Below are 27598 nucleotides of genomic sequence, written 5' to 3'. Positions count from 1 at the left end.
GCTTGCTTTGAAGCAAAAAGTGTAGAGATCTGGCTCTAACAGCAGCTGAAATCTTAAGGGGTTGTGCAAAGCAGAATTTTCATTTTGCAAAGGTTCCACGGAATTAATAAATTTGCAAAAATCTTCACATCAGGTTTGAATGAGAGATTTTTCCACACAGCTTAGGTAACCACCTGGATCTATGCCATAAGCAGGGATAAGCAACCTGGGGGGCTTGAACAGTCCTGAAGACTGGGGGGCTTGAACAGTCCTGAAGCCCACTGGCTGCCCAATCAAGGAAGAAAAAAAAATGGCTATGCTCTGGAGCCTTGGTGCCATGTGGAGGCCCTGCAAGCCGAGGAGGGAGGGAACTGCCAGGACTTTGTGATATCATTTTAAGAGTGCCAGGGCTTAGCCATGTATCTTTCAGTGAGCCAGGGAGAGAAGCTGCTTACTCTGTGGCACTGAACATAGGAGCAGCCAGTCACTGAAGTGTTCCACAACCCAGGAAGAGCTGCCACCCTCAGTCCTCAGCTCGGGAGGAGTTCCCACTGCTGCCAGGTGCCCCTACCCAGGAAGAGAGGTCACAGCTGTTGCCCGGGGGGGGGGGGGGGGTGAGAAGTAGTGAGACTGGGGAGGGGAATGGGCAAAGAGCCCAGAGAGAAGGAGGAGGTGGGGAAGAGAAAATAAAGGTAAAAAATATGAAAAATAGCAAGTAAAAACATGAGAAAATAAAAAAGAGTAGTAAACTAAGAATAATTGTTTAAAGGAAAAAAAAGCAAAAATAAAATGGGCAGAGTAGGATGGAGTTTTACTCAGATCTTAAACTTTTTGGTGCATACATTTTTTGAAAAAATTTCCAGCCCTTACAATTGCGGGTTGGGAGTGAGAGTATGTGTGTGTCTGTGTGAGAGAGAGAGTGTGTGTGTGTGAGGGAGGGTGTGTGTTTGTGTGTGAGAGAAGGAGTCTGTGTGAAGGGGTCTGTGTGTGGTAAAGAGAAAGAGAGGCAGCCTGTGTGAGGATGTGTGTGGGTGCGTGTGTGAGAGAGAGGGGGAGCCTGTGTGAAGGTATGAGTGTGTGCGAGAGAGAGAGAGGGAGCCTGTGTGGGGGTATGTGTGTGCAAGAGAGCAGGAGCCTGGGGGGGGGGGGGGGCGGTTGAGAGACAAAAAGAGGGAGAGACAAAAGGAGCCTGTGTGAGGAGCTGTATCAGAGAGGGGTCAAACTCGGATGGCTGGGGGTGGAAATAGAGTGGAAGGGGAGAGATTGTGGAAAATGGAGAAGACAGAGTGAAAGAGGTCTAACCAGAGGAGTTGGGAGAAAGAGTGGAAGAGACACTCTTACAGTGTACTTCCAGGAGAATTCTGCTCAAAATATTTATAACTCTGTATCTTTCAGTAAAATATTTACTGTATTACATTTTACATTAATTACTCAATGACTGTGATGTATATTGTGTTATTTTGACCAATATAAAGTATGCAGAATTTTAAATTTTTGTGTGCAAAATTTCAAATTTTGGGGTGGAGAATTTTTAATTTTTGTGCATAGAATTTACCTAGGGGAAGTGGGAGGGAATTTGATGTTTAGGATTCCTCCCCTTGCTATTTTTGAGAATGTGGAACCTTGAGCCGGCTCAAGAGTTGGAAGATCCTCTGAAGGAGACTACAGTGCCACTCGTAGCTGGGAGGCAGAACTGGACCAGCAGACCTGACAGGAACTTCACGTATACCAGCCCTCGTTCCCCACAGGTTGAGCCCTTGGGTGCCAGGGCTGGCAGGACTTAGGCGCAGGTCTCCTGGAGGAGGATGTCCGGTGGGCGTTCTGAGTCGAGGCAGACAGAAGACTGGAGAAGTGGAGATGGTCCAGGAGTCGCAGGCAGCAGAACCAAGCCAGAGATCGGGGCAGGCAGCAGACAAGCCGAGAACGGAGAACATGCCAAGGGGCAGGACGGGCAGCAGACAGAAGAACCCAGGAAACAGGCCGAAGTCAAAACCGAAGAAGCAAGCAAAGACAGGAGCGGAGTCAGGAGCACAGGAGCGGAGTCAGGAACACAGGAGTGGGGTCAGGAACGCAGGAGCAGGATCAGAAACAGCAACTAGCTACTCAGAGAATCGACCTGTTGCCAAGGCAAGGTAGAAGGGTTTGAAGTGGCTTATTTATAGGCCTCTGCAGATGACATCAGGTTGGGGGCCGGGCTGAGGTTTCCCGCCATGGCCCCTTTAAGTTTCGGGCTTCTGTGCATGTGCACGCCTAAGGGGCGGAGTCCCCAGCAGAGTTCGGCGGTGTCTCCTTCATGGAGAGAACGCCGCAGGAAGGCCCCGCCGCGGAACGGCCTGGCATGGGGAAGCCGGCGGGGAGTCTCCGAGTCACCGGGTAAGAGAGGGGGGACCCGGTCGCAGCTGTCTGCAGCTGGGTTTCCCAACAGTACCCTCCCTCTTACGCCCCCTCCCCGGGGGTCTTGGCTTGTTCTGATGCTCTTGATGGAATTTGAGGAGAAGAGATTTGTCTAGGATATTGGAGGCAGGCTCCTAAGTGTTCTCCTCCGGGCTGAAACCCTCCCACGAGATCAGGTATTCCCAGTGTTGATGATGAAACCAGACGTCTAAGATCTCTTGCACCTGGTAGATCGGGTCCTCGTCCGCCACTGCGTTTAGAGGCTTTGGTGGATTACGGTGAAAATGTGAGAGGACCAGTGGTTTGAGTAATGAGACATGAAATACATTGTATATCCTTAGACTAGATGGCAAGCGTAAGCGGTAGGAGACTGGACCCAAGCGTTCGATGACCGGAAAGGGTCCAATGTATTTAGGAGCCAGCTGCATGGAGGGGATCCGAAGGTGGATGTGGCAGGTGCTCACCCAGACTTGATCTCCTGGGTTAAAGAATAGAGCCTTGCGGCGATGTCTATCCGTATCCTTCTTAGCGGCCTCCGCCGCTTGTAGCAAGTTGGTTTGAGTGGACTCCCAGAGAGAGTGGAGTTGCCAGGCAGTGAGCTGGATTGCAGGTGAGGGCACAGACAGAGGAAGTGGAAAAGGCAGTGTTACGCTCGCTGCCAGTGGCAACGCCGTGGTGCGGCCCTCGTACCTTGCTGCGCAGCCTGCAGGACCCAGCTCTTCGTCGCTGGCAGCGGTGAGCCACCAGCTCTGACCTTGGACATCCACCAGCGCCTCCGGCCTTACAACACGTCCCGGGGCCTCCAGCAAGGACGCCTCCGTCCATCGAGTCTCTCCACGTGGGCTGCGGAGAGACGCCTCCAGTAGTCCTGTGCCTCCCTCTAGGCGCGCATGCGTGCGCCACCTTGATACCTTTAAAGGATCCGCGGCGGGAACCAGGCCGTAGACCTGGATGGTGACGTCACGTTCTGCACCATATAAATACTCCGGTTTTCCACAGAAGCTTTGCCTTTGCAACAGGTCTCCTTGGTTTGCCTGTCCCTGGTTTCCAAGTGCTCGTTGCTTCTCCTTGTCTCCTGATTGTGTTCCTGCGACTTTGGTTCCTGGTTCCTGTGTTCGTCTTGTCTTTGTGTGCTGATCGACTTCCTGGTCGTCTGACTATGCCTGACCTCTGCTTCGTCTGACTACGCCTGCCTTCTCCAAGCCTGACCTCTGCTTTGCCCGACTATGCCTGCCTTCTCCAAGCCTGACTTCTGCTTTGTCCGACTATGCCTGCCTTCTCCATGCCTTGACCATTGCTTCGCCTGACCACGCCTGCCTTCTCCGTGCCCTGACCATTGCTTCGTCTGACCACACCTGCTTTCTCTGTGCTCTGACCCTAGCTACGGACTGCTTCGTTTCAGACTTTCTCAAGTCCATAGTTCCACGTTATTTGCTACACCATCTTAGTGCTGTCAGTCTTGTCAGTCTTAATTCCAGCTTTTCAGTCACTTATCTGTCTCTATCCTCTGGTCGTGGACTATTAAGGCTTCGGCCTTCTTCTGCTCAGGCACCCTTGGTTTCTCCAGGTTCCTTGGTGCTTGAGTTCCAGTTCCATATCCCGTCCAAGATAGTACTACACTATCTGCTGGCTGCTATCTCTGGCTGAACCATCTACTACCCATATCAAATCTCGAGGCCCACCTAAGTCCTGCCGGCTCCTGCACCCAAAGGCTCAACCTGAGGGGAACATGGGCTGGTATAGGTGAAGCTCCAGTGGCCTCTCGCTTCAGCCCACTCCACCTGCTGACGGTGGGGACCCATAGGCGCCTGCCTACGGGTTGCATCAACCCCACCTCAGCCCAAGAATCCACCTCCAACACAACAGGTTACAAAGGCCATGGATTCGGTGGAGCCGCATGCCATCCAGGCCATCCCAGGCCTGGCCTCCAAGGTACATGAACAGCAGCAGTTTCTTGAGACATTGGCTCTTCCATGGATCGTCTTCATGCCCGGATTGACGCCCTCGTCAAAGTCCCAACTCCTCCTCCGCCACAGCCTCCTCTATCATCGTTACCTTGTGCCTTGTTGGCACTTCCAGCGCCTCCACGTTTCAATGGTGATTCCAAGCTCTGCAGAGGGTTTATAAATCAGTGCTATATGCAATTTGCTCTGCAGCCCTCTGTCTTCCTGGATGACTCCATTAAAGTCACATTCATCCTGTGTTACCTTGAAGGGAAAGCCCTGGCCTGGGCCTCCCCCCTGTGGGAACGCTCAGACTCTTTGTTAAGAGAGTTGGTTCAGTTTGTGGCTGTGTTTAAATGGACCTTTGACAATCCAGGGCAGCATGCTATAGCAAGCACCAGTCTACTACACCTTCGACAAGGACAACAAAGTCTTTTTGATTATACAATCGACTTTCGGACTTTGGCTACTGAGCTCGCTTGGCAAGAGGACTGCCTTTGAGCCATTTATCTGGACGGTCTCGCCTCGCAGTTAAAAGATGAATTGGCTGCTCGGGAGCTCCCTTCCTCCTTGGAGGACCTTATAGATTTGACGGGCCAAATTGACCACTGTCTTCAAGAGCGTCACTGAGAGATTCGGATGCCCAAGAGGCCCTCGCAGGCTCACTCCCGCTCACCACCTGTTACTAATCCTCCACCTAGTGACAACAGAGTGGTCAAGGCGGAAGAACCCATACAATTGGGCGTGGGCGGCTGACACCAGAAGAGCGCCTCTGGCGAAGACAGACCGGCTTGTGTCTATATTGCGGAGCACCAGGCCACCATCTACAGAATTGTCCCATCCGCCCGGGAAACTCCAGGGCCCTAGTTCAGTAGGGGTCCTGAACTTGGGTGCAACTTCTCCAGCCCCCCAACTTTCTGTTCCAGTTACACTAATCTGGGACTCCCAATCTTTTCCAGTTCTTGCTCTGGTTGACTCTGGAGCAGGAGGTAACTTTATTCTTAGAGACCTTCTGCAGCTTTTGGGCATAAAGACCCGTCCGCTTGATCCTTCATTATGTATTGCCTCTATCTATGGAAAACCGCTCCCTGGCAGTAACTCCTTGACCACGAACCCTGTTCAGTTACGCACAGGGGCCTTGCATCTTGAGGAACTCGAGTTACTGGTATTGGATAAATCTATCCATCCCATAGTGCTTGGACTTCCCTGGTTACAGAAACATTCTCCCCAGTTTAATTGGGCTTCACTACAGTTGGTAGAGTGGGGTCCAGCTTGTCGCCAGTCTTGTCTTCAGAAGGTGATTCCATCTTCAACAATTCCTTTGGTTACCACTCCTTCAGGCATACCTGCTCCATACAAGCATATGAGGATGTATTCTCCAAACAAAAGGCCGACCTCCTTCCGCCTCTCAGGCAATTCGATTGTCCAATTGATCTTCTCCCCGGAACCATGCCCCCTCGTGGATGCACCTACCCTTTGTCGCTACCCGAGACAAAGGCCATGATCGAATATATCCAGGAGAATCTGGCAAAAGGGTTTATCCGCCCATCCACGTCAGCCGCTGGAGCGGGGTTCTTTTTGTGACCAAGAAAGATGGGCCACTTAGACCGTGCATCGATTACCGCAGTCTAAATGCTATCATCCGTAAGGATAAGTACCCCTTACCATTGATTTCCGAACTATTTGACTGTCTTCAAGGTGCCAACATCTTCACGAAGTTAGATTTACGTGGGGCGTACAACTTGGTGAGAATCCGCCCTGATGACATCTGGAAAACCACTTTTAATACTAGAGATGGCTACTATGAATACTTGGTGATGCCATTTGGCCTTTCCAATGCATCTGCTGTATTCCAGTGGATGAAGAACAAAATTTTCAGAGATCTGTTAATCACCAAGGTTGTGCTCTACCTGGACGATATCCTCATTTTTTCGAAGTACCTTGATACTCACTGAGCCGATGTATGAATGGTACTACACCGCCTATGGGAAAACCATCTGTTTGCAAAACTCGACACGTGTTTGTTTGAGAGGTCTAGTTTACCATTCCTCGGCTATATAATCTCTCCCCAAGGCTTCTCTATGGACCCAGATAAATTAAGAGCAATTCGGGATTGGCCACAGTCAGTGGGACTTAAAGCGCTCCAGCGCTTCATGGGATTCCTTAATTACTACCGCCACTTTATCCTGCATTATTCCACGCTGGCTGCACCCCTGACGGCCCTGATCCGGAAGGGCCAGAACACACGAAACTGGCCCCCCGAGGCCACGACTGCTTTCCATCTATTCAAGAAGCCTTCCAAAAGGGATCATGCCTACGTCACCCTGATCCGACTCGTCCATTCCTAGTTGAAATAGACGCTTCTACCATTGGGGCTGGGGCAGTCTTAAGTCAGCGCCCCACTTCTGGTACTATTGTTCCATGCTCGTTTTATTCAAGAAAATTTTCAGCAGCAAAACAAAATTACAGCATTGGGGACCACGAAGTGCTTGCCATTCAACTGGCTCTAGAAGAGTGGCGCCCGTGGTTTGAGGGTGCCCAACATAAATTCACGGTGTTCACTGACCATAAAAATTTAGAACACCTGAGCCAAGCACAGCGTCTCAACACCCGTCAGGCTCGGTGGGCTTTGTTTTTTTCTAGGTTCGATTTCGAACTCCACTACTGCCTGGCAGATAAGAACCTCCGGGTAGATGCCTTATCCCAGTCTTTTAAGCCCGAGGACACCCCCGAAGAGCCAACCCACATCATTGATCCAGCCTGTGTCTCCTTGTCTGCTACCCATCCAGTTCCTACTGGGAAAACCATTGTGCCCCGACGACTTCGGGAAAGAGTTCTTCGTTGGGCACATGACTCCAAGTTTGCTGGCCACCCAGGACTAGCGTGAACCGTGGCACTGCTCCAGAGGTTTTTCTGGTGGCCTACTTTGGTCTCTGACACAAGGCATATGTCGAGTCCTGTAATGTTGCGCACAACAGAAGCCCCCGGTCGGGCAACCCTGGGGACTCCTACAACCACTTCCAGTACCCGAAGAGCCATGGACTCACTTATCTACGGATTTCATCGTGAATCTGCCTCCTTCTAAGGGTAACACCGTGATATGGGTCATCATAGACCGTTTTTCAAAAATGGCCCATTTTGTGCCTCTTCCAGGCCTACCATCTGCACCAGAGCTGGCACGACTATTTTTTCACCACATTTTTAGACTACATGGCCTACCAGTTGACATCATTTCGGATCGAGGTCCTCAATTTGTCGCCAGGTATTGGCGCTCCCTGTACCAAAAGTTCGGCATTAACATCAGCCTCACAACCGCCTATCACCCCCAGGCCAACAGGCAAGCCGAATGGATGAACCGTTCCCTGAAGGCGTTCTTGCGGGCTTTCTTAAATAAATAGGTTATTAAAAGTTGCTTGAATGGAGATAATTATCTTATAATCTCAACTCTTTGGAGAGTGAATTCCAGAGTTGGAGCTATGCAAGTAAAAACAGATTTTGACAAGTCTATATTTTCTTTTTTTAAAGAAGGAGCAGTCAATAACCAGTCCTTCTGCAAACATAAGGACTGACCTGGAAAATATTTAAAAAGTTTTCCCATTAAATATCCAGGTGCCAAGCCATGCATGACTTTAAAAGTCAGACATAATACCTTAAACTGAAATCTGCAAGAAATTGGAAACCAATGAAGTGAGAATAAAATTCGGGTATTATGGTCCCTAAATTGACAGCTAGTAATTATACTAATTATTCTGCTATAGCATTTTGAATTATCTGCACATAAGAGCGAATTTTAAAAGCCCTACGCGCAGCAAATCCGGGAGAAATGCGAGCGGGCCCGCGTGGATTTTAAGAGGCCCACAGTCATGCACATATCTCCCGGTACGCGGATAAAAAAGGTTTGGCGAAAAAGGGGTGGGGTCTGGGACTGCACCCATGAAGTCAGTTACGCGCACTAGCGCGCACCGGGATCCCACAACCATGTAACTTGCTTCTACTATGGCCAGCGTGTAAGTAGATAAATTAAAAAAAAGGGTAGTCAGCGGGGTTTTAGGAGTTGGGGCTAGTAGGGTAGAAGGGAGGCAAGTTAGGTAGGGGTTTTAGGAAATCTGCTCTTTTACTGGGACGAACTGGGAGGGAACTGGGAAATAGGCTTATTGCATCACTGTTCATACCTACTAAAATTCCCCCCCCCCTTATGTGCTTGAGACAGGATTTGCGCACATGCGCGCAACAATATAAAATCATGCGCTTATGTGCGCATGCCAGCAAACAAGCGCGCATGTGCACCCACTCACAACTCTTAAAATCTACCTTATACTGTATAGCTTTTAATGGTAGACCTATAAAAAGTTAAAGTCCAATAATTGCAACACAAGCACTTGCATCACCACCCTATATTATCCATCCAATGAAAAAGGCCTTACCCCTAGATTCATTAAAATGCTATAAATATAGCATAAATAGCACCTGCGATAGAAAAGGGTGTGATTAGGCTAATTTTCCTGCTCCCGCATCGCATAGGTAATTTCCACAACGCACGATACATTTATCGCACCTGCGCTATTTGGAGCGATGAAAGGTAAAAGAAGAGTTGATTTGTACAACGCACTCCTCTTTTACCTTTCATCGCTCCAAATGACAGAAAATCTTCAGTGATGTTAACTTTGCTGTTCGTACCTCTGACTGAGTATGTAAAACTACCCCCTCCCAACCTACCCCACCCCCCAACCCTCACCCCGAGTGATATAAATAGTAAATATACATATTGGCCTCTACAGAGTCTCTCTCTCTCTCCCCTTGTGTAGTTATATCTGAGAAATGTTTAGGGATCTGCATTCATTCGATACGAAAGTGGGATGAATCAGCCAGTTTCTGTTTCTTATCAAACAAAACGAATTTGACCCCAAAAACCAAAATATTTGTTTTCATCAAAGTTTTGCAAATAGTGCATGTTATTTGCAATACTTTGCCAAAAGTAAATGAAAGTGGAAAAACTGAAAAATTAAAATACCTGAAAATGTAAAAAACTGTGAAAAACGAAGACAGCAATAACATTTTTGGCTATGCATATTCCTAGAAATGTGTGCTTCTAAAGTAAGGTGGGCGTCTAGCACTATTTCAAGACTTTTGACCTGTGACTTTAATGGAAGGGAAACCCCCTCCAAACAAATGTGGTTACCAGCCATGTCAAGCTCTGTATTACTGACCCAAATAATCTGAGTTTTGGAGGGATTCAGGACTAATCTACTTTGCTTCATCCAGAGCGAGACTTGGCACAAGCATTCATTAACACTATCAGATCAGTTAAAGAGCTTTCTATTGAACAATAAATCTGAAGATCGTCAGCATAACATTAGGTCTTGAAACAAAAAACTCCAAGAATATTTAGAGCAGGATAAATATAAATACTGAAAAGAAAGGGGAAATATTGCCCCTTGTGGAACCTCAAATCCCAATTGACATGGAAGAGAAGACCATTGATTGTGTTCTATCAGTTAAATGATCTATTTGCTACCAACACTGATAATCTCCTGGTCTATGGGGTCAAAAGCAGATCCAACAGCATTATAAGAGATGGTCTAACCGCAGATCATCTGACAGAGCCAATAAATCTGTCTCAGTGCCATAACCTGTTGGAAAACTGGATTGACAAATGTCTAAACAACTCTGCCTTTCCAAAAATTCTTCTTCACTAATTTGGAAAGAAAGGGAGGATTGGCTACTGGCCTGTAATTATCTACCAACGTTCTGTCCATTTGTCTAATGCATGTATAAAAGTAGCCAGAACCGAAGCGATAGACACAGATGCATTAATAATGGAAGCTAAAAACTCATCAAGAATTCTTCCAGAGATCTTAATCAATTAAAGATGGAAGGACATAAAGCTTGGATCTGATGAATAGATCGGGCTGCATTCAATAAAGTTAGAACTTCAACATAATTAACATGATTCAGGTGAATTTCAAAAGCCCTGTGTGTGCCAAAGCCAGGGGATACGCGCACAAGTTGGGCCGGCACACACCCGGGGGATTTTATAAGCCGCCCATAGACAAGCGTGTCTCCCACTGCGTCCACAAGGAGAGGGTTTGCAAACAGGCGCAGGGCATGGGCATGTTGGGGGAAGGCCAAAACTCACGCGTAAATTTACTTCCTCTATGGAGAACATGTAAGTAGTAAAATAAAAAAATGTAGGCCAGGCAGCGGGGTTTAAAGGGTCAGGGCTAACGGGGGAAGGGTGGCTATCAAATTAGGGGGGTGTTATAAAATGGACGCATCTCTGGACGCGAGCCGGCAAATGCGCACACACGTGCACCCGCGCGCCAGTATTCAAGTTACCGTCATTGAATTTGCCTCATAACACCGACGGAGAGGAACTGGACAACTCAGGAACTGTTTCCAGTTGTGGTAAAACATTATAATTTCCTTGACAAAACTTAACAGATTTTATCAGTAAAACAAGCTACAAACTTGTCAGAAGTCAACAAACAACATGAAGTGGCAAGTAAATGGCTGGGGGAGAGATCAGATCCTTAGCTATAGAAAAAAGCTGATGAGAATTATTCTACAAACCCTAAGCTTGGCCAGAAAAATAGCTTCCTTTTAATTTACAACCCTAGCTAGATTTGGATCTCCGCCAGATCCTTTTGGAGAGCCAACTGCTAAAGTTAAATTCCAACAATTAACTAAAAAAAAATCATCCAAAGATCCATCAGTTTCTGAAGTATAAGCCTACAGATGAGAAACAAAAACTTTAAGAATAATTTATATTTCTAAATTTCTGATAATGAGATCATGGAAGGTGGTTAAACAAATATGGTATACCAGAGCTTCTCAAGTTTGCCTGATCCTCGTGATGCACTGAACCAAATTTTTCAATGCTATATAATCATACCCGCTGGTCACAGGCCTTGTGATGGTGAAAATACAATTTTAACTAAATTGAACAGTCTGAAAAAAAACTAAAATATAATTAGGCAAGCAATTTATGACCCTTACAATATTTTTGTGATTTTAGCTTCTTTCCCCAAGCCAACTTTGCATTTTTAAAACCTGCTTCCACATTCCCCTAACGCTCTCCATTGATATTTTAAACTCCAAGCCAGTGTACCCAGTATTATTGATCCAAACATAATGAGAAAGGTAAATGAATATAAGATTTAGTTTTATTTTACTTTTTTTTTTATGTATGAAAGGTAACTGAATTACGAGTGTTTATGAAAGATGTGTGAATGGACAGTAGCCAGGGTTGTAGCCTTGATGATTGGAGCTACTGTACACAAGTTTCAAATTTGTGCTAAATGTCTGAAAAAAACGCAGCGACACTGAATATGCATGAAAGGACTTGTGGTTCTGTTCAAAGCCGGGACCAGAAGAGAAATGCATCTGAAATCCCAGGCCCAGGCCACCAGCTCTGCCTTACGGGGATGATGCGGTCGGGAGCTGTTTGCACTTTTTAAGATCTGCGATTAACCCAGTCCCGAACCGCTTGCGGTGTGGTCAGTGTTCGGCTGCAGTCTCTGCCGCTTGGCTTACTGACCGCACGAGCTCAGCGATCGATTCTAAATTGGATTATTGTTGGGGGTTAAAAGAGCCTGAACAGCAGAAAGCGGCTATGGAGGCTGGCAGCGAGGGAGATGGATGGCAGAATGAACAGGCAAAGTGACAAGAGCAGAGGCAGAATTGATCGCTGCCAGCGAACCAGTGGTCAAGTGTCTGCCCTTTACTACCCAAGCTAAACAGCAAAATAATGTTTAGAGAAACGGATTTTATTTTTGAGGTAATGAGTATGTCAACCAAATGACAAACCTTGGAAAGGTCGAAGAGAGATCCATTTTTCAGGTTTTTTTCAACAATTAATTGTTTGTATATTGGGGGGGGGGGGGGGGGGGGGGGAGCACGGGGAAACAATGCACTTCTTCTCTGGAACATCAGTGTACATATTGAAATCATGATGAAAGCCTCCTCTGATCTTTGTTCCCCCTCCAAAACCTATCGTAAGATTTTACAATGAGGGAAATTTTGATGCCACAGTATTTTCTCAGGGAATTGCCTATAGTTTTTAATGAGAATAACTTTTTTTTTTTAAGTGATCTGAATAGCAAAGTAGCAGCAACACACTTCATTTTCAGCAAATAATTTAAAGAGGAGATCCAGGGAGACCCAACTCGCATCCAGCACATCACGACAGAGTGCACTCCGCAGACCTTCTTGACTCTTCACGGCTTGAACCAGGGAGAGTGAAAATGAGTGAGGTCAGGTTCCTGCAACCTAGAAATCATTTTTTAAGCTCTAAAAAAAAATCACTGGAAACCATTTGACTGGGCTGGCCTGGGGCGCGGCTTCCCCAATTCAATTCCCGGATTGGGTCTTCTGCAACCTGGGTCATCCAGGGCTGTGGAGGCAGCATTCCCTGCTCCTGGTGAGGAAGGAGTAATGGTCAGTAACTAGGGTGACCCCTAGTGGCTGGATTTAGACCCCTATTATGCAGGGTTCCTAGAGGAGTCCTGGTTTATGACCTCATTGTCAGAACCATTGCTGAAATGACTAGACCAGGGCTTCCCAAACCTGTCCTGGGCATCCCACCCAGCCAGCTGGGTTTTCAGGATACCAAATAAGGAATATACAAGATATAAATTTGCATATACTGAGTCTCCTTGATATGCAAATTTATCTGATGCATATTCCTTGTGGATAATCCTGAGAGCCCGACTGACTATGGAATGCCCAGGACATGTTTGGGAAGCTTTGAAATAGACTAAGAATGGGAAAGGGAGAGTCTATTAAAACAGGGGAAATCCCCCTGGTTATTGTGAATGAAGGCTCATGGTTCCAGCACTGGTTCTGATTGAACTGGAAGAAAAAGGAGAAATAAAAGAAAAAAAATTGCCTTGGATTCCTTATTTTTAATTCTGAAAATAAAATGGGTTTTGCAATATGAACCTTTTCACTATGCCTGTCCTCTTCTTTTTCCTTTCTCAGTTATTTCCTCTCTCTTTCTTGTCTTTTCTGAAATAATCTTTATTCTCTATTTTCATCATTCTGTTTATTTTGCTTTCAATTTTTGGTTCTTTCTTTTCTCTCTTCTAGAGTCTCCCTCCCTCCTGCTTCACTCTCTTTCCTGATTCTCTCTCTCTCTCTCTCATATTAGGCACGCTTGTATGCATGGGAAAGCTAGGAGCAAGCCTTCATCGGGCTGTGCACTTATAGCCTAGCACCCGTGGCAAAGAAACCCAAGCGCCTATCTGTCTGTGCTGCCTGCCACATCAGAGCCATTCAGCCAGAGCTTTTTTAAGCCTGTGTCAGTGCTGCCTGGATATTCGGGGAGATTTGCTTCCTTCCGATTTTGTTGGCAATGATCCATCTCTTCGGTCTGAGGGGAGTGGGGCTGAGGGAGATACCGCAGGGGTGTCTCCTCCCCGATTGGTCCACGGGTCGAGTCCTCAGGGGACATTGGTTCGCAGAATGTCAGGTTAAGTCCTATGGGGCCTGGAATGTACCTGGCCTCCTTTTCCTGGGTGAAATTCTTCCAGGGATTGCAGACATTTCTACAGGGCCAGTCTGCTGAAATGGCAGTTCCTACTAAACTAGATCCAGATGCTCCGAGTGCTCCATGGTCAAGCGCCATAGCGCAGTGCAGTCTGACAGAGCTCGAATGCAGTTAGATCAGGATGATGCCAATGATGACGGTGGAGGCTCTCCTGGTGAGGAAGAGGATGTTCTCTCAGATTTGGAGCCCTATAGAACTCGTCTACGGTCCTTTCAGAGCGATGAGTTGCCGGGTGTGATAGCTCAGATCCTGAAGACCCTCGGAATGGCTGGGCTTGACTCCTTGGGGATGCAGAAGAAGGATCCTATTTTGGTCACCCTGCATAAGGCTTCTTATTTCTTCCCCCTCTTGGATGCAATCCAGGAGTTGATCTGGAATGGAATGCACCAGCAGCGTCCTTTAAAGGACGCATCTTAGCAGGTTTATACCCCTTGGATCCACAAGCCAGAGAGCAGTTATGTTTCCCTAAGGTGGATGCCTTGGTGTGTTCTGTTATGAAATGTACCACCATTCCGGTAGAGGGAGATACGGCACTGAAGGATGGTATCCTTTGAGGCAGTGACAATGAACTTGCAAATTGCTTCTTGTTGCACCTTGGTAGCTCAGCTACTTTGTGGCTTTGTCAAGAGTCTGGTGGTGTTGGGTCCAATTTAGGACCTTTGGTAGAATCGGGAGCCACTTTCTTGGCTGATGCAGGCTGTGACTTGGTATGCACAGCCACCAGAGCAGTTGCTTCAGTTACTGTGGCCAGGCGACAGTTGTGGCTGCACAGCTGGTCCACAGATACTATAAGAACATAAGAAGTTCAGTCTGACTAAGTTGCCTTTCAAAGGCTTGCTTTTGATTGGCAGTGAATTGGAAAAATGGCAAGTAAATGGGAAGAGACCCACGTCCCACGTTTGCTGGAGGATAAAAAGCCAGTTTCCTGGACTTCTCGGGCTAGTGGTTGCTCTTGAGAGTACCAACATTTTCGGCCTTATAGGGGAGGTTCTTCTGCAGATCTCAGTCCTTTCGCCCCCAAGGCTTTTGAAAGGATATGAGCTCCAGAGGCAGAGCCTCTTGATCTTCCCAATGAAGGTTTTCAGGCTAACCTGGTGATGCGGGAGATAGGTACCGTAGTTGTCTATCCCGGTTTTATCACAGATGAGCCCAGATTACTTCAGATCAATGGGTTCTTGAAGTGGTTTGGAATGGCTATGCTCTAGAATTTCTTTGTATTCCTCTGGATGCCTTTATGATTGTTCCATGCAACTCCCCTCAGAAGAACATAAGAAATTGCAATGCTGGGTCAGATCAAGGATCCATCAAGCCCAGCATCCTGTCATACCTCTTCAGCCTTTCCTCATAGGGGAGCTGTGGAAGTGGAAGTGGAAGCGGCATTACAGTGGCTGTTGATTCTGAAAACGGTGATCTCTCTTCCCGAATCGCAGTGAAATACAGGCCAATATTCTATTTATTTTGTTGTACCCAAAAACGAAGGGTCATTTTGGCCCATACTGGATTTCAAGGGCATCAACTGACATCTACGAGTCTCATATTTCAGGATGGAAATGGTGTGCTCTTTCATAATGGCAGTTCAAGCAGGGGAATACCTCCTGTCTCTGGATCTGATGGTGGTGTATCTGCATATTTCCCATCTGGCAGGAACATCAGCAGGACCTCTGATTTGCCTTCCAGGATCATCATTACCAGTTTCAGGCCTTGCCTTTTGGATTAGCCAAAGTGCCCAGGACCTTTGCCAAGGTCATTGAATGATAGCAGCATCCTTTTGCAAGGAGGGCATTCTAATTCACCCTTTTCTAGATGAATGGTTGATTTGAGCCAAGCCAAGGCTGCTCCTTCCATTAGAGGTGAAATACCAGTTGAACTAGTGGTTACCCATGGACCATCTCAGGAAGGGAATTTCCCTGATGACGCTGGATTGGTTGGTACTCACAACAGATGCGAGCCTCGAGGGCTGGGGGGCTCACTGTCAGGAGTTGGTGATGCAAAGGCACTGGAATACAGTGGAGCGGCAGTGGACAGTCAACAGACTGTAGGCACGAGCGGTTCAGTTGGCATGCCTGCGATTCGCTGAATGGCTAGCTGAGTGGCTAGAGGCTCGGGTGGTCTGGATAATGTCCAACAATGGTGGCTTACACCAATCATCAGGGTGGAACCAAGAGTCGACAGGTGTTGGAGGAAATAGATGCTCTCATGGTATGGGCGGACCAGCATCTTCTAAGCATATCCACCTCTCACACTGCCGGAAAGGACAATATCAGAGCCAGTTTCCTCAGAAGGAGAAACTTGTACCCAGGAGAATGGGAGCTAGTGGACAAGGACTTTCAGTACCTGCTGGACCACTAGGGCCTACCAGATCTAGACCTGTTGCTGAACCTCAACAACTTGAAAGTTCCATGCTTCTTCATTCGCAGGCAGGACTCAAAAGCAATAGTCATAGACGCTCTCGTTCAGGAGTGGCCACATGGCGCCCTGCTGTATGTGTTCCCACCTTGGCCTTTGATAGGCAGGCTCGAACAGAAGATTGCAAGTCAAACTAACACTGTCCTTTTAGTGGCTCTGGATTGAGCTCAAAGGCCGTGGTATGTCAATCACCAGAAACTTCTGGTGGGCAGTCCCCTCCGGCTACCATCTCGGACGGGTCGGTTATGTCTTATGGTTTGGCCATTGAAAAGGCTCGGCTGTTGAAACACAGTTATTTGCCTTCTATAATTTCCACTCTTCTTCGGTCCTGGAAATGTTCTACTTCTCTAGCTTACATCAGATTTTGGAGGGTCTTTGAGGCCTGGTGTTCTGAGCAAGATACTCAACCTCTCAAGTTGGATATTCCTTTGATTTTGGAATTTTTACAGGATGGCTTGCTTAAGGGTTTGGCCCTTAATACTTTGAAGGTTCAAGTTGAGGCTTGTTACAGGGGAAGAGTCAATGGGGGGGCTTTTGCCTTCCCATCCGGACTTGTCCCATTTCTTGCGGGGAGTTAAACATCTTTGTCCCCCCATTGCGGCTTCCTGTGCCTTTGTGGAATCTTAACTTGGTCCTTGAGTTTTTGGCAGGTATGAATTTTTGACCGCTGCGTACTCGCAGTTGCTTACTTTGAAGACAGTTTTTCTGGTAGCAGTCTGTTCAGTTCATCAGGTCTCTGAGCTATAAGCTCTTTCCTGCTGTGAACCTTTCTCCATATGACTCCTGGTGCAGTTCAGCTTCGGACTGTGCCTTCTTTTTTGCTCAAAGTGGTTTCGGACTACCATTTGAATCAGTCCATTTCTCTGCTTGCCTTGGACAGGGTTAGAGATGAAGCTGAGTACTGCCTTTTGCGTTCCTTGGACGACAAGCGTCATTTACTGCACTACTTAGAGGTGACTAAGACTGTTCGGAAGTCTGATTGCTTGTTTATGCTCCATGATGGAGGCAAGCAAGGAGCACCAGCAATGCAGGCAACGATTGCCTACTGGGTTAAGGAGATCATTATGGCAGGCTATGTGGCTGCTGAGGTTACCTTACTGAAGCAGATTAGACCAGATTCTACAAGGGCTCAGGAAGTATTGTGGGCAGAGCTTTGTTTGTTGTTGCCTGCTGAAATTTGCTGAGTGGAAACATTTTCATCTTTGCTCACCTTCTCCAAGCATAGACGACAGATGTATAGTTTGCCAATTGCTTCGGTGTATGCATGCATGGTATCATGTCCACCGTCCATTTGAATGGTATATGGTGAATTTTGTGGGTGATATATATATGTACATTTTTTGGGATATTCCAGGAGGGATTGTTTTGATGTATGGAGAACAGCTGTCCGAGGAATCCTTTTGGAGAGAGCATGTTTTTTCGGCTGGTTTTGTTTCCTAGTGTTGTTCTTTGTTACTGAATACAGTGTCCTGTATGGTGTTGCCATCCTTTTTTGCATCATTGCAGATTCAGTGCTGTTGTTGGTCATGTAGTGGTTTGTATGGTCCTCCATGCACAGTTTGTTTGGGTTTGGATTGGGAGCTCAGGAGAGTATATGTAGGGTAGTGCCATCTTTTGTGCCAGTTGTGTTCCAATCTGCCAGTGCATTTGTGTTGGCCGTGAGTTTTTTTGGTGTTTTTTGGAGTTGTTTTGGTAATTTTGTCAGTGATTTGGAAACATTTTTTTGGAATTGTTTGGATGTGCTATTTGCATGTCACCATTACTCCAATGCTTTTGTAGGTGGATGTCATGTTGTATTGTTCATTTGATTATCTACTGTTGCGTTTTGGCACATTTATGTAGTTATTTATTTATATAATTATTTATTTATATAGTTATTTATTTGTGTTTTGGCCCCTGGGGCAGCCGTTTTCAGGCGGCGGGGCTCGGCCAGAGTCGGGCTGCCCTTGTGTCTCCACTTCAATAGAGGAATTGTATAAGACTATTGGCATCGCTCCATGGTGAGACCGCACCTTGAATATTGTGTACAATTCTGGTCGCCGCATCTCAAAAAATATATAATTGCGATGGAGAAGGTACAGAGAAGGGTTACGAAAATGATAAGGGGAATGGAACAACTCCCCTATGAGGAAAGACTAAAGAGGTTAGGACTTTTCAGCTTGGAGAAGAGACGACTGAGGGGGGATATGATAGAGGTGTTTAAAATCATGAGAGGTCTAGAACGGGTAGATGTGAATCGGTTATTTACTCTTTCGGATAGTAGAAAGACTAGGGGGCACTCCATGAAGTTAGCATGGGGCACATTTAAAACTAATCGGAGAAAGTTCTTTTTTACTCAACGCACAATTAAACTCTGGAATTTGTTGCCAGAGGATGTGGTTAGTGCAGTTAGTATAGCTGTGTTTAAAAAAGGATTGGATAGGTTCTTGGAGGAGAAGTCCATTACCTGCTATTAAGTTCACTTAGAGAATAGCCACTGCCATTAGCAATGGTTACATGGAATAGACTTAGTTTTTGGGTACTTGCCAGGTTCTTGTGACCTGGATTGGCCACTGTTGGAGACAGGATGCTGGGCTTGATGGACCCTTGGTCTGACCCAGTATGGCATTTTCTTATGTTCTTATGTTCATTACTGCTTGGATGTTAGGGCTAGGGAGCATGCCGCTTTTGCGCGGGAGGTTCTTACTGGGCCCGCTGGCAGCCTCCCACCCTTTTCGAGATTAGGTTTTGTACATCTCACTCATTGGGACTGACTTACCCGAATGCTAAGGAAGGAGAAATTACTACTTACCTGAAAAATTTCCTTTCCTTTAGTAAAGGGTAAGTCAATCCCAGACTCGCTCTCGGTTGCTGGATTTGGATTTTGTGGTTAGCCTTCTTAGGGTGAGCGATGCAGAGTATGATTCCTGCTCTTTGTTGATAACTGGTAAGTGGCTTCTCTAGCTCTCAGTTTGCTAAATATGCTCCTTCTTTTGGCTGAGCTCAGTGTTCCGGTTGGTTGAGAAACAGGAATTGTTGCCTGTTGCTAATAATGTTCAAGTTTAAACAGGTTTGTCCACAGTTTGGCATTTCCAGAATCTAATTCCCCTTTTCCTCTTTTCCCTATGCCGTTGAAGCAGAGAGCAATGATGTAGTTGCATCAACAGTATGAAGGCTTATTGGTTAAGGGTAGTAACCGCCACACCAGCAAGTTACCCCCATGCATTCTTTTCTTCATTCCCATCCTCTAGTCTTTAGGGATCCACAGTGTTTATCCCATGCCCCTTTGAAATCTTTTACTATTTTTGTCTTCACCACCTCCTCCAAAAGGACATTCCGGGCATCCACCACCCTCTCCATGAAGAAATATTTCCTGACATTGATTCTGAGTCGTCCTCCCTGGAGTTTCATTTCATGACCTCTAGTTCTACTGATTTTTTTCCAGTGGAAAAGGTTTGTTGTTGAATGTGCAATATTAAAAACTTTCAGGTCTCTGAAGGTCTGTATCATATCTCCCCTGCATCTCCTGTCCTCCAGGGTGTACATATTTAGGTCCTTCAACCTCTCCTCATAAGTCATTTGATGGAACACCCCCCCCCCCCACCAACATTTTGGTCACCCTTCTCTGCACTGCCTCCTTCCTGTCTCTGAACCTTTTGAGATACGTCCTCCAGAACTGAACACAATACTCCAGGTGAGGCCTCACCAAGGACTTGTACAAGGGGATTATCACCTCCTTTTTCTTACTGGTTATTCCTCTCTCTATGTAGCCCAGCATTCTTCTGGCTTTAGCTATCACCTTGTCACATTGCTTCGCCGTTTTCAGATCGCTAGACACTATCACCCCAAGGTCCCTCTCTTGCTCTGTGCACAACAACTCGTCACCCCCCATCACATTCAGCTCTTTTGGATTACCGCACACCAGATGTATGACTCTGCACTTCTTGGTATTGAATCCCAGCTGCCATATATTCGACAACTGTTCAAGCTTCCTTAAATCATGTCTCATTCTCTACTCCTTCCGGTGTGACTACTCTGTTGCAGATCTTAGTATCATCTGCAAATAGACAAACTTTACCTTCTATCCCTTCCGCAATGCTGCTTACAAAGATATTGAACAGAACGGATCCCAACACCGATCCCTGTGGTACTCCATTTAACACGGTTCTCTCTTCAGAGTATGTTCCATTTACCATTACATGCTGTCTTCTATCCCATCAACCAGTTTGTAATCCACGCCACCATCTTGGCGCTCACTCCCAAGCTTCTCATTTTATTCATGAGTCTTCTATGTGGGACCGTATCAAAAGCTTTACTAAAATCCAAGTAAATCACATTGAGCGCTCTCCCCTGATCCAATTCTCTAATCACATCAAAAAAATCAGATTTATCTGACAGGACCTTCCCCTGGTGAATCCATGCTGCCTTGCATTGAGCAACCCACCGGATTGCAGATAGTTCACTATCCTTTCCTTCAGCAGATCGTCCATTAATTTTCCCACCACTTGAGGTGAGGCTATCCAGTCTGTAGTTTCCAGCCTATTCTCTGCTCACACTCTTGTGAAATAGGACCACCTCCGCTCTTCTCCAATCTTGTGGCACCACTCCTGATACCAGGGATCTATTGGTGGGTCCGCTGAAGGACCTTTTCAACACATCTCTGAGCTCCCTCAGTGTCCTGGGATGTGCCTCATCCAGCCCCATGGCCTTGTCCACTTTCAAATTTTTTTAGCTCTTCCCATACATTCTCTTCTGTAAACAGAGTTTTGTCTACTCCACCCCCATCCACAATCTTGTTAACTAGCAACAGTCCTTCTCCAGGGTCTTCTTTAGTGACAAGTCTTTCTGGGAAAAATTCAGCGACAAGATGTCAGTACTGATAAACCTATGTAAGAATGACTAATGCATCAGTGTGTGTATGTGTTGGAGTAAGACAGAGAAATCTAAATGCTCAGGTTGTGAAAGAGTAAAGTGTGTTTATTTTATTGCTGCTCCTGACTCTGTTGTGGAATCCTGTGACTCATCCTGTTGTGATTTTGATTGTTAATTGATTGCTAGTACCCCAGGAGAATTCAGGTTTTATCATTTTAAAATATAAATCACTGTGTGAGACTCCAACTGAAAAGTGCAAAGGTTTTGGGTCTGCTACAGAATAGTAAAGGGAAGACTGAAGATTTTGTGCAGGAGTGAAGTCCGATAGTCACAGAAGGGGAAAGGTTTTGTTTGGTACTTTCCAGCAGTAGAAAAATATTGCCTTTAAGCCTCTTAGGCAGGTCCAGTCCATCGTTTACCCCACCATGGTATTTTTTGAACCTACAGATGTGCTGCCAGGACCACAAAAACCCAGCATCAGTCTTTTTTTATTTTATGTCGCCCTAGCTAGGGTTACAGCGTGTAAGCCACTCTGGGTCCTCTTTCGGAGAAGAGGATAATGGGAAAATGAAATTCATTGTGATGTAAGGTGGCATGTTTCAGGCTGGAGATATGCCTGCTGGGCACCAGGGAGGAGAGAGGTCTTTACTTGGTAACTTTCAAGTTTGTCAGAGTGTAGGGGTTGTTATGATCAGGCTTGTGAACCCTTGGACCGACAGGAGGATGGAATACCTTAGGAGGTGGATCCTTAGATTCCCCCGTCGGGTGTCAAAGCGGAACAGAAGATGTGACCGGCTGACCCTTGGCACTGAAGACTGAGGTGGAGAAGTGAAGAGTCGAGACATCGGAGAAGCCAACTGGGTCTTCGCCACTGGAAGCCCGCAGTCCCCCCGGGAGGAGCCCATAAGGACCCGGGCCACTGGGACTTAGGTGGACCTTTGAGAGGTCAAGGAGTCGTGAGGTTGGTGCAAGGGCAAACTGGAGCTTCACCCCTGGAAGCCCGCGGTCCCCCCAGGAGGAGCCCGTAGGGGCCCGGGCCGCTGGAACTTAGGTGGGCCCTTGGAGACGATGGTCCGGAAGAAGTCCAAGGTCGAGTGCCAGAAGGTCATCGCTTACCAGTCCGAAGTCACACACTGAGGGATCGCCGCTTGCCAGTCCGAAGTCACACACCAGGAATCACCGCTTTCCAATCCGAAGTCAGATACTAGGAATCACCGAGAAGAACAGGAACCAGGAAGCAAGGATCCGAAGCACTAGAAGACTCACCAAAGCAAGCAGACTCGAACAACGAAGATGTTGCCAAGTCAAGGAATGAGCAGAGGAAGTCTCCTTATATACTTCCCCTGGTCTGGTGCATTGGGAACAGGTGTAGGCAATTAAAGGGACAAGGTCCCTTTAAATCCAGCAAGGAGGCGCGGCCTCGTGCCTAAGATGGCGGCGGCCATCTTGGATCCCCGGCCGCGGAGGAAGGCTGACCGACGCCGCAAGGGAGGAGCAGGGACGGCTCCCAGCCCGGCGGCCACCCTGGAGGCCCGCGCCGGCACGTGGGAATGACAGGCACCAGATTCCAGCAGCTTACCCTGACGCTGCCGCGGCGGCCCACCATCAGCATTCAGGTAGGGGACCGCGACCGTCCGCAGAACACAACAGGGGTGGCCTTTTCAGTAGAGGATTGTATCGTGACCTTTTTTTTTTCAGCTCTGTTGGCAGCAGTCTCTCAGAGAAGGAGGAGTTTACCATTTTAGATGCCCAGGTTATGAGTCACACGTTTTCCAACTTCACTACCTTGGAAGGACAGGGTTGAGGGTGCATGATGTCCCCCGTAGGGCAGATAGAATAATTTTCAAGCCTTTCTTTGGTGGTTGGGGTAAATGAATCCCATACCCCTAGTGTACTCGGAGGGACTGAGTTTCTCTCCTCCGAGTGGGAGAGATCATGCAGGTTCCAACGAAGGTCCTTGATTTTGTGCTTGAAGTAGAAGGAAAGCCATTTGATGCTACTTTAGATTGAGGGATATGGTTCTGTTAAGGTGGAGGTATGCTGAAGGCCATTAACTATTTTAAAGGGTTTCTTGTTCAGCACATTGAGAGAAGTATCTTTTTCTTGCCATTTTGTTATGGCTCTTGAGGTAGCTTGCCGATGGAGTCTGTACTGAAGTCTGTCCTTTACAAGGTGCGATTAACTCCATTTCCGTTCGAGTCTGCACCCTTGTCGCTTTAGAAGTCTGGTAGACATATCCTCCCAAGATGCTTAGGGACTGACTCCGCTTTGTGCTATTGCATAGATAAAGGCAGAATATCAAATAGAATACAATAAATAAATATGCTGGTCATGTTCACTGAATGGAAACAGTATACAAAAATTCTTGTGAATTCAATAAAAATATATGACACCACACACACACATACACAAACAAAGCAGACACAATTAAAACAAAAATCTGACTGTCAGGGTTATGGAAGACAGCAATCCAGAAATGATCTACAAGGGATGGACTGCAGGAAATTTGATCCTCAAATCACAGGTTAGGATCAGGTCATGTCCAGCGCTCATTCATAGTGAAATAACATGAAAGACACGCCTTCTGTCCAGAACCTACCCCAGAGCAGGCTCTTTGCATTTGTGAGCATGCTCGGTCCAGTCCCTTGTCGCAGGCAGGGAACAATTCTCTGTTTCTCTCTGATCCCACATAAGCTCTCCAGTTTTCTTCTGCTGTTCAACTTTTGACAACTCCTACTCTGAGGGGGCCAAAAAGGTCTCAATTATCCTCTCCCTCTCAGGCCTCTTAACCCGTCCTCAGAAAGGAGAGCGCACTGTTGAAAGCTGTGCGTGCACAGCAACAAGAGGCAGAGGAGGCTGTCAGCTACGTTACAGTTACCTACCGCTTGGCTATGCATCAATTCAACCAGGTTTTCCTCCTCTCGCCATCCAGGGAAAGGATGACACATTCTCCTCCTGTTGTTGCATCCAGCAGCTGCACAGCTAGAGAAGCTGCTGACCCTGGGGAATCATTTGCATTAAGCATAAATGGAAGGGTGCTGATAGTATTGGTTGGGTAGCCAAAAACAGAGAATTAAAACTAATCAAGTCTCTTTCCACTCCCCCCCCCCCCATACACCTTTCCCCTCCCTCCAGCAGATGAGAGCCTGATAACAGTGAATGTTTATTTATTTTACTTTTCGTGCCTCCTAGTGTCTGAAGATTCAGAGTTTGTTCCCTGTCCATTTGCTTAAGATCGGCTGCCAACCGGATGAAATCATTCATTTATCTTCTTCCCTTGGGTGGACTGAGATTAGGAAAGGGATTTGTTCTCATGACCAGCCCACAACAGAAGAATGTAAGACAACAGACCTTGTATTCAGGTGTTCCTGGAAGGTACACTAGGCACTTCCTTCTGGCACCAGTCATTGTGCTATTACTTCAGTGGCAACGCTTGAGGTCTGGGCAGTAAGGGTGCTGCAAATTCCAAAGGGCAGCATTCAGAAAAATAATCCGCAGTCACCATTTAAAAGCCCCTCCCCCCCCTTGGAAGAAAACATAGGGCGGCTATACGCATGTTGCTGGCGCATAGTGGTTATAGATTGATTTGAGATGCTGTCTAAAGAAAAATATGGCATATAAAGACAATTATTTGTTTTATGCTATTGTTTTATTATAATGAAATCAGTCAAAGCATAGGTGTGCAGAAATTCTCAGTCTTGGGGGCTGGTGGATGGACAGAGGTCTGGGTGGCTCAGTGGACTGGCTGAAAGATATAGAACCTTTTGCCTCTCTCTCTGACTTGTCCCCACGTTGGAAGCTTTCAGCCCCTCACAGTGCCATCTCTCTCACGGGATCCTGACGTGGCTTGATGCCCCTGGCGAAAATGGCTAAAGTACTGCCAGTCCCTTAGCATCCATTTGGGCCCAAGTTCTGTAATACTCACACAGTGTCCCTCTGAAAAGCAGAGCTAAAGATAGCAGGAAAACAGATTTCCATTTGCTAATGTCCCTCCTATTTTTATCCTAATCACAGTAAAGGAAATGTGAACTTGAATCCATGAATCACCAGACTCGCAAATTGGACCGGCCATCATCTAGCACAGATGATGATGATGATGATGAAGATGAGAAGGAGGATGAGCGATGTTCGTAGTCTGCATTGCATTGTTCTTTACCCGCACTGGGGGCAGGGGAGGATAAACCTCATTTGTGCACAAACAGCACAGGCTTCCAGCGCAGCTCCCCTGGCAATGCTAGAAGCGCCACGCTGGCCCTGTGTGCTTCCAGCAGAACTCCCCTAGCGACCGCAGAAACACTGGGCCCAGGTCAGCAGCAGGCTGCCACCACGATCCCGGCTCAAAATCTTGAAAATTTAAGGTACTGGGAGGGTGGGAGAGTTGGGGTAGGAGAGGTAGAGAGGGGCGGCCTGGGAAGGGAATTTTAGTTGCATTTAAACATATAGAAATGACGGCAGAAAAAGACCAATCGGCCCATCCAGTCTGCCCAGCAAACTCCCACACTTATTTTCCCATACTTATCTGTTTCACCGACCACCAAGTTCAGGGCCCTTGTTGGTAACTGTTTGATTCAAATTTCCTGCCAACCCCCTGCCAACATTACACCCATGCAGAGAGTAATGTTGGAGTTGCATGATGGTTAAGGGTAGTAACCGCCGCATCAAGCAAGTTACCCTGATGCTTGTTTACCCAGGCTGCACAGATCAATGCCTTGTTGGTTGTTGTCTGAAATCATATCATCTTTTCTACATTTCCCCCCTGCCATTGAAGCAGAGAGCAACCCTGTATATGCATTCAAAGTGGTGTATCAGGCTTAATTGGTTTAGGGTAGGCTGGACTTAGAACTGGGAGGGGGGAGGCCAGCATGAGATTATATAAAAGCATTTTTAAAAAATCATTAAATAAGTCTGAGAGTTTTTTTCGGGGGAGGCTGAAGGCTCGGGTGTAGGGAGTGAGTAATAGGGTCACTAGAGTGACTTTTTTTTTTTTTCTAAATCCTGCAGCTTTACTTTTGAATATAGCCTGTAAGAGTAACATTATCCAGACACATGAGGCCAGAAAACTTTAAACTTAACCAGCAATATTGAAAAGATATCTGGTCAGATTTAAAGTTAACCAGATACTGGTGGCCAGATAACTTTAATTGGGGATAGTCAGTGGGTTCTTTAACCCACCAAATATCCGGGACAAGTTATCTGGCTATCTGTAGCCAGATAACTTGCCAGCTCACCGGATGACTGAATATTGACCTCTAGTAAAAAAAAAACAAAAAAACCTCACCTCCGTCACACACACAGAACATAATTAGATTGACCGTTACCTAATTCAGAATAAGGGACCACAAACAAGGAATAGAAACATGCAGACAAAAAAATTGAAATAGAAACCCCGAGAAGCCAGACTCTGTGAGCAATGCAACCGTGGGAAAAGAGAAACAGAGATGCATTTCCTCCTATACAGCACAAAATAAAAAGATAAGACATGCACATTCCCAAAGCTGACATATTCCAGTCACTACAAAGTAAAAATAAAATGCTTTTTTTATGCTACCTTTCTTATCTGGGTAGTGTATCTTTCTAATTGAATTGGTCACAGTCTTCCTTTTCCACTCCTTTTGTTGGTCTTCTCCTCTTCCAGGGTCTCCTTTCCATTTTTCATTTCTTCTCGCTTCTCCTGTCTCTTTCTCTTCCCCACTTACATCTGCCTCTGGCATTGATGTTTTCCTTTTCCTCTCTCTTTTCTCTCTAGCTACTCATAGCTAGGTATCAACTCTCCTTATCCCCCTTTCTCACTCTTCACTCTCTTTTCACTTATCGCCTCATACCAGCTTTCCAATCCCACTCTCATACCTTCCTAAGCCCCCATTCCTCCCTTCACTCCTTCCACAACTTCCTCTTCCCCCTGCATCTTTCACCCACTCCCCAGTCCCCCATTTCCATCCTTTGTATTTACTCCCTCCCCAGCCCTCAGCTACTTTTCTCTGCCTCTTGTCCCCTCACCAGCCCAGCTCCTTCCCTGTCATTCATCCCCTCCTTGGCTTCCAGCCCCTTTCTTCTATCTCTTACCCCCACCCAACCTCCCATTCCTCCTCTTTCACCTCCTCAACATCTGCAAAGCTCCTATTTCTTTCCACCTCCTCTCCCAACCGATTTGAGTCCTTGCCCTTTCGCTTTCCTACTAATCCCCCAGCATTTGCTTTCTCTTATCCCCGAATCCCCAGCTAACCCCCACGTCCCTGCTCTGCCGTTATTTCCACCCTCCTGAATCCCCACTTGATCCGCAAGTCCCTGCTCTTCTTTGGAGCTTTTAACTTGTTTCTCGTGCCTCCCATCTCAGAGCCTCTCTCACTCCCTCACCAAGGGCTGACCCTAGAGGGTTTGCATGGTCTGGGGATACTCGAGCCCCTTTCCCTCCAAATACACTTGTGCCTTTTTCTCTTCCCCACTCCCTCCCTGACCCCCATGACCTAATGCCCAAGCC

This window comes from Rhinatrema bivittatum, chromosome 5, assembly GCF_901001135.1.
Source record: "Rhinatrema bivittatum chromosome 5, aRhiBiv1.1, whole genome shotgun sequence".
In the NCBI taxonomy this organism is placed as follows: domain Eukaryota; kingdom Metazoa; phylum Chordata; class Amphibia; order Gymnophiona; family Rhinatrematidae; genus Rhinatrema; species Rhinatrema bivittatum.
The sequence above is the reverse complement of the archived record's forward strand: the minus strand, read 5'-3'. Positions refer to the sequence as shown.